Genomic DNA, 6,470 nt, shown 5'->3' on the forward strand with positions numbered 1-6,470 from the left:
ATTCGAGTGTATGCAATTTTTTTTAGGGTTTTTGTCGCAGCGAAAACACCTGGTCAGATCTTGATCTAAATGGAAAGTCGTATCCACTCATGGTAGTTAAACATGGTGTTTACCCATGATATACGCCCATGGTAATTACCCATGGTATTGTAACTCAAAAAGCTATAAATTTCGGCCTCACCTTGTAGAAGGATAGAGGGGTCCACGCAATGTAGTTGTAACAACATTTTTCTCTCTTCACAATGAATTGGGTTTTATCATGTATTTTGTTAACTCTTCTTATTTTTTTGGGGGGGTGTATTCAAGTTTTGCATTCTTTATCAATGTTCTTGTGTTGGGTTCTCTACTTATCTCTCTTGGTTTTGGATCTTAACCCCCAATATCCAAGTAAGTGTTACACAGTAATTTGTCACTGGCCTCATATCCCTTGATCTCGGATAAAGTTAGTCTTTGATCGACATCTTCTCTGTGTCATACATCAAATAAATGTGTCCACATCTTCCCAATCATTCAAGAAGATTAACAAATTCTCTTTAATCCTGAAGATTGACCCTTTTTACCCATGTTTCAAGATCGTCGCAAGTAAACCTCATTCTGCCTGCGACGATTCTCTGTAATGAACTAGAACGTCGCAATGTCATCGCAAGGGTACATCTTTTCCCTGCGATGGTCGAATTTTAGGGCTCGCCGCAAGTCCCCAAGATCTTTCTTGCGACGATGGCTCTGAATACATTGTTTCCTTGTGACGTCGTCGCTGAGTCCTAGCGTATGACACACGACGATCCAGATATGGCGAATTAGTTCAAACAGAATTCTTCTGGGTGCTTTTGGAACTGGTTGTTAGGTCAAGGAAATTCGCCTTTCCTCCTCTGGGATGGTGGTTTCGCCTTTTGAGAAACCTCCCTTGAGGATAAGCTCCCTCTCCCTCATTTATGGAGGTTCCTCCTCTTATAAAAACATTCCCCATTGCTATGATCAGCTAGTTTTTTAGGATTTAGAAAATTAGCTAGCTTTGGTCTGAGTTTGATAGTTTGCAGTGTGAATTGTTGATAGTCTAGCAATTGGTTGTGGATTGCCTTAGCCTTGTACTAGTGATTTTGAGTGAGAGAGAGAGTTGTCAGCCGCTTGAGAGACCCTTTTAAGAGTGAATGCTTGAAGAAACATACCAGCTGGACCCTTCGAGGAAGCTTGCGACGTCAAGGCTTGGTTGTAGCTTTGCTTTTATTCATTTTAATACAATCAATGGTGATTTCGTATGTCATGTGTGCAATATACTTGATAGCTTATGGTTCCTTGACTCTGTAAGTAAATATATCATTGTTGTACTCTCTCACGTGTTTTGTTGTTCTCTTGTGTTGTTTCAGGTGAATTTCTCATCGAAGAAAAGGAAACGATAGATGAAGCGGTGCAACGAAAGCTCCATCGAACACCGGTTTGAGGTAGGCTCTTTCAACAATGAATGTTTAAGGAAATTAGTTGTTGTTTTGTCTTGCTGTGACTAGACCCACTCTAGGGCTAGAGGGGTTGCATCTGTCCGCAGAGGGAACATTTCCTACATCACAGTAAGTTGTATCAGAGCGAGTTGGGTTCATGACAGCCATTTGGGTACAACCTTCTTTGGCTCACATTTTCCCTTCCCAGAACTCCACGCATTGCAGAAGTTGTTTCTTCTTTGCACCCTAGTTCCTTCTCGCCTAGGGTTCTTGTGCAAGAAAAACGACAAAAATGTTATCGAATTTGGCTCTAGCTGAATCCCTTGAATGAACTTATGGGGTTTTCTCAAATCCCTTGCATCGTCTAGCCCCTACACCCAACTTCTCAAGCGCCTTCTAATGGGCCCCTCTTACATATTTTCTCTTCGCCGAATAGAAAATTACATAGGCCTCTCCACCGAAACCTGTTAGCAACTTCTGGAATCTCATTTTCAATTGTTGTATCATTTCAAAAGCATTGAGGAGGCTAACAACAATTTAATTGTTTTCATAAAGCATACATTTTTCGTGCCCTTAAATCCAGTGGAAATAGCAGGGTATGGCCATTTTTTGCTCACTGCTTACTTGTTATGAAACCAGCTCACAAAAAGATAGAAAAGATAGATCAACAACTTCAAAATCAACCTCTTCGAGGGGGAAACCTCCTTTACATTACACAAATGAACAATTCTTGGATGATACAAATGACAAGACCTCCTTTCTATATATAGGAGTCTAAGGGGTCATAATATAATCAGAGCCGACATAACAATAATAATATATGGGCGCAATTATACCAATAGTGGGCTTCTATGGGGCACAATAATAACAATATGGGGACTACATGGGCACAACAATATAATAAGGGGGTTGCACTAATAACAATAAGGGGTTACACTAGTAGTATAGGGACCTAACATTACTATTGAACACCAATTTTATTAATCTTTGAAGCTTTTCAACGCCTTGTTAACAAATGGCGTCAGTTGTGCACGAGGGAAAGAACATCTCAGGGCATTGTTTGGAGGAGGAGGGTTGATTTGATCCATTTTATTGTTATACATCTTAAATCGAGACCCACCAGAGATCACCTAGGCGCATAACTCCACGTGGTTTTTAGGTTGAGCTTCACTTACCTCTATGAATATCCAACTAGCAGCCCCAGGTAGCAGAGCAACATTGTTTCTTCCCATTGATATTTGTAGATTGGGAGGTACTCCAAACCCTAAGCTTGATGGTTGTGGGGGAGTTGGAACACAAGTGTGCCTTGTGGGCGTGAAACCAAAGCCTATTGGATTTTCATGCAAGAATGTGGGTGTGAATATGTGAGGAGATTTATACATGTGATGATTTGAGTTGATAGAGGACTCCGAAAGAAAAAGAACGCAATGAAAACCACTCAAATCTGAGTTGTAGAACTGAAGATATAAAATTTTGAAGTTATGTGTCAGGCTTGGACTAGAGGAGATCATGTCGGCTTAGTTGTTAAGAAGCCTAAATGACCACTAGAAAAACCCACAATGAAATCCAATGAAGCCCTTGAGTAAAAATAAGTCAAGTATGGAGGCATTTGACACATTAATGAGCATCCATCAAAAGGTAAATCTCCTCTGAGGAAGCCACAACTCCTAGAGACCTAATGAAGGAGAGAAATGATGATTTTTCTGGTTTTGTTTCTCATGATTGACTAGGCTGAAGTGGAGAATATGTGACAATGTGTGAGAGGGATTGTTCTAAGGCAAATAATGGACATGATTGGTGATGTATCTCTTTATATTTAGGGTCGAGATTTCTTGTAGAATTGCAGGTGGAAAGCTCTCTATATAGGAGGATCGATAAGTCCTAAGAGGAGTCTCCTTGAAGTTGCACTCACCTACAATAATGGCACAAGGGTTGGTCACCTAAGGGAGGGTAACCACAGGTCTAGTAAGGCCTAGTTAGGAAAATTCAACCAACGAAGAGGAGGGTGGTCTTGTGCCTAAATGAGGTCTAGTTCTCTCAAGAAGTAGGCCTGAAATTCTGATTTGTGCCCACTACCCTAGCAGCAGATCACAGTCCTGTGGGGTATCTTTGGAGGAGTCAAGAGCCTACTTGGGGACGCTGAAGGTGTAGAAGGGACAACAAATGAAAGGAACTTATGGAGAAAGCTTAGTCATGGAGTTTAGGACCATAGAAGTATTAAGAGCGTTGATTGTAGCAATAGTCAGCCCTAACCAGAGGGTCATGGGTTGTAGGAATAGGCACAAAACTTAAGAAAAAAGGAGCACAAGATCCAAGGTAAGGGTGTCCTTTTGTTTTGAATGGATTTCTAGAAGATATAGGTCCAAATTGGATAATTAGAGGCAAACATACTAGGAGAAATCATCACCAGTAGTGGATAAGGTCAAGAGAAGTAGCAGGAGGTTGCAAGACAGGTATGTCATCTTCTTGAGTTGATTTTGACTTGCATATGGATGAAGTGTCCTAGTGTTGGACAGTTTGTTGTGTGGTATTGGACACTTGTGGTCTAATGGAGGGAAGTGTGAGAGTGGACCAAGTGTGGAAAATGGATTGTGCATTTATGGTCTGTTGGAGGACAACATGATAGTGCCCAAATTATAGCCTGATGTGCAACACTTCAATGGAAAAAAGTAACTGCCAGAGTGGCAGAAGAAGAGCTCAAGGATCTGATAAGCCAGGATCAGTTTGAGTGTACTTAGACTTTTCATGTGGATAAGTACATCTACAGAAGAATATGGGAAATCCTCCTAGCCCGTGTTCATTTTCAGAGGTGGGCATCTTGCAGTGATAGGTGGAAGCCCTATGTACCCTATGTTAGTCTTCATTAGAGTAGCGCGGGAAGACTATACTGGGATGAAGTATGTGAGTAGATGAGGAGCAGAAGTGGGCAGTTGAGAGTTTGGTGAGCTCCAGTATTGTAGCAATAATGCTACAACTCCTGGGGCTTCCTGTCTCTTAATTTTATCAACCCGGTAGTTCGTACAAACTTGGAAGCGGCGGTGATGTATGCACAAGTACTAGCTCTTGTCGCAGCTGTCACTTGGTCAGCTGGCACAAGTCCGCTAGGGCTCAAGCCAACTTCTATATGCTCTCAGAAGAAGCTTTCTAAATGATGGACGAAGGCTATCTCGAAGGAAATTAATCTATTTTGCAAAAATGAACTGAAAGCCAAAAAGAAACACAAACCCTAGCAAACCCTAATTCTACCAGCTAGTCCTACTGATGCAAAGGAAAGAATGCAAACAACGAAAAGAGATGCCATTACTTCTAGGAAGGTAAAATGCATGTGTCTACGTTATCACTATCTGAAGAAAACATCTTTTTGTATTTTTGATTAAGTTGTTGAAATTATCATGCATGTGCTTCTAACTAGTTTTCCACTGTGCAGGGATGGATCAAGGGATGAAATGCTTTGGGAAAGGTTGGGATGGTACAGAGAGAGTCTAAGGGATCCCCAGTATCCTTTCTGAGAGTTTCACAAAGTCTGGATGACATGCAACCGTGTTCATGAACTTCTACAGGAAGTCTGCAGGGGCTTCTACATGAAGTTTCTACAGGATGTTCTGTAATTCTTCTACAGGATGTTTACGAATTGGATTTTTGAGGATGGATGGTTGAGGGAAGATGCATGGATGGTTATGGAGGTAGGATGGGGGTTTGAAGTGACCCAGGAACTGATGGATGGAGTGGTGAGATGATGTGGAAAGCTGACTTGGCTTGAAGGTAGTTGAGACAACAATGGGGCAGAAGGTAAGGTTACTTGGCAAAAGAGAAGATGGGAGATGAGGGAACAGACTTGGTGATGGAGGAGCTGATCTGAACGAGGCTCAAATGAACGAGGAGATGATGAAGATGCCCTGCATAGTGGTTGCTTGATCAAACCAACTACATCTTGCATGCAATCAAAATATCATGTGATCTATCTAACAAGTTAGTGAAATCGGTGGACAACAACCTTATTCATGAAAAGAATCACGTACAACCTGTGAACAAAACATTATCAAAGAGATGTAAACGCATGAATAACTCCTACCAATCTATCTTAAACATAAGAAACTACTTTAACCATCGAAAGCAACCTAAGTAACACAGCATGAATTAAATCTAAAGAGCAGATTTTTTCTCAAGAACGCAGCAAACACACATAAAGAGAAACAAGGGAGGTACTGGGCGCTTGAGATGGGCCCAACCCCAAGAGCTACAGCCTCCCATGAAAGATTTAGAGCTGGTGCAAAGCTGGATCCATCTTTATTAATCAAGAAATGAAAAGTACATCAAAATTGTCCACAAGGAGAACTTGAACATGAGCTGAAAGCAAAGCTAATCTATTGCATAAAAATCGAACTACAAACTAGCTAACTAATGGCTAAAACAAAATGACTAACTAGCTACAAAATGACTACCCACTAGCTAACCAAAATGAGGCCCCAATCCCTCTTATTTATACAATTTGAGGACCCAACAGTCCTCCTAAAAGTTAGGGACTTGGCTGCCCAAGACTTGGAGTTAACAGCAGTCCAACTTGACTTGCTTGGCTGCCCTTGAGCTGATTGATTCGGTGGCCCTTGAACTCCGAGCTGATGGTGGAGAATTCGAGGTAAGGGCCCATAAATGAGGGGGACACCTTCCTACAAATCCTCTAGCTTGTTCTCCCACGAATTTGGCTGCCAAGTGCTCATTAAGACCTTCAATTTTGTCTCCAAGTTGACCAAAAAGGCTACACAAAGCACCCATTAGACTTGTTGGCATAATGACTAACCAAATTCACTCCATTAACATAAAAATAATCAAAAACATGCAATAAACAAATGAGAATGGTGGACTAAGCCAAATTAGGAGGTTGAATGAGCCCAAATAATTGTACATTTTTGGGGCTCATCAGAGTTGTTCATAAATGTAATTATGAATAACTCAACAGGAGTCTCAATGTGTTGTGCCCTTGATGGACTAGGGCATAACTAGCGAACAAATTGGATAACTGAGGTTCAGTGTCTAGAT

Source organism: Pinus tabuliformis, chromosome 6 (assembly GCF_031772625.1).
Source record: "Pinus tabuliformis cultivar Carrire ecotype Pingquan chromosome 6, CPIR1, whole genome shotgun sequence".
NCBI classification, from domain to species: domain Eukaryota; kingdom Viridiplantae; phylum Streptophyta; class Pinopsida; order Pinales; family Pinaceae; genus Pinus; species Pinus tabuliformis.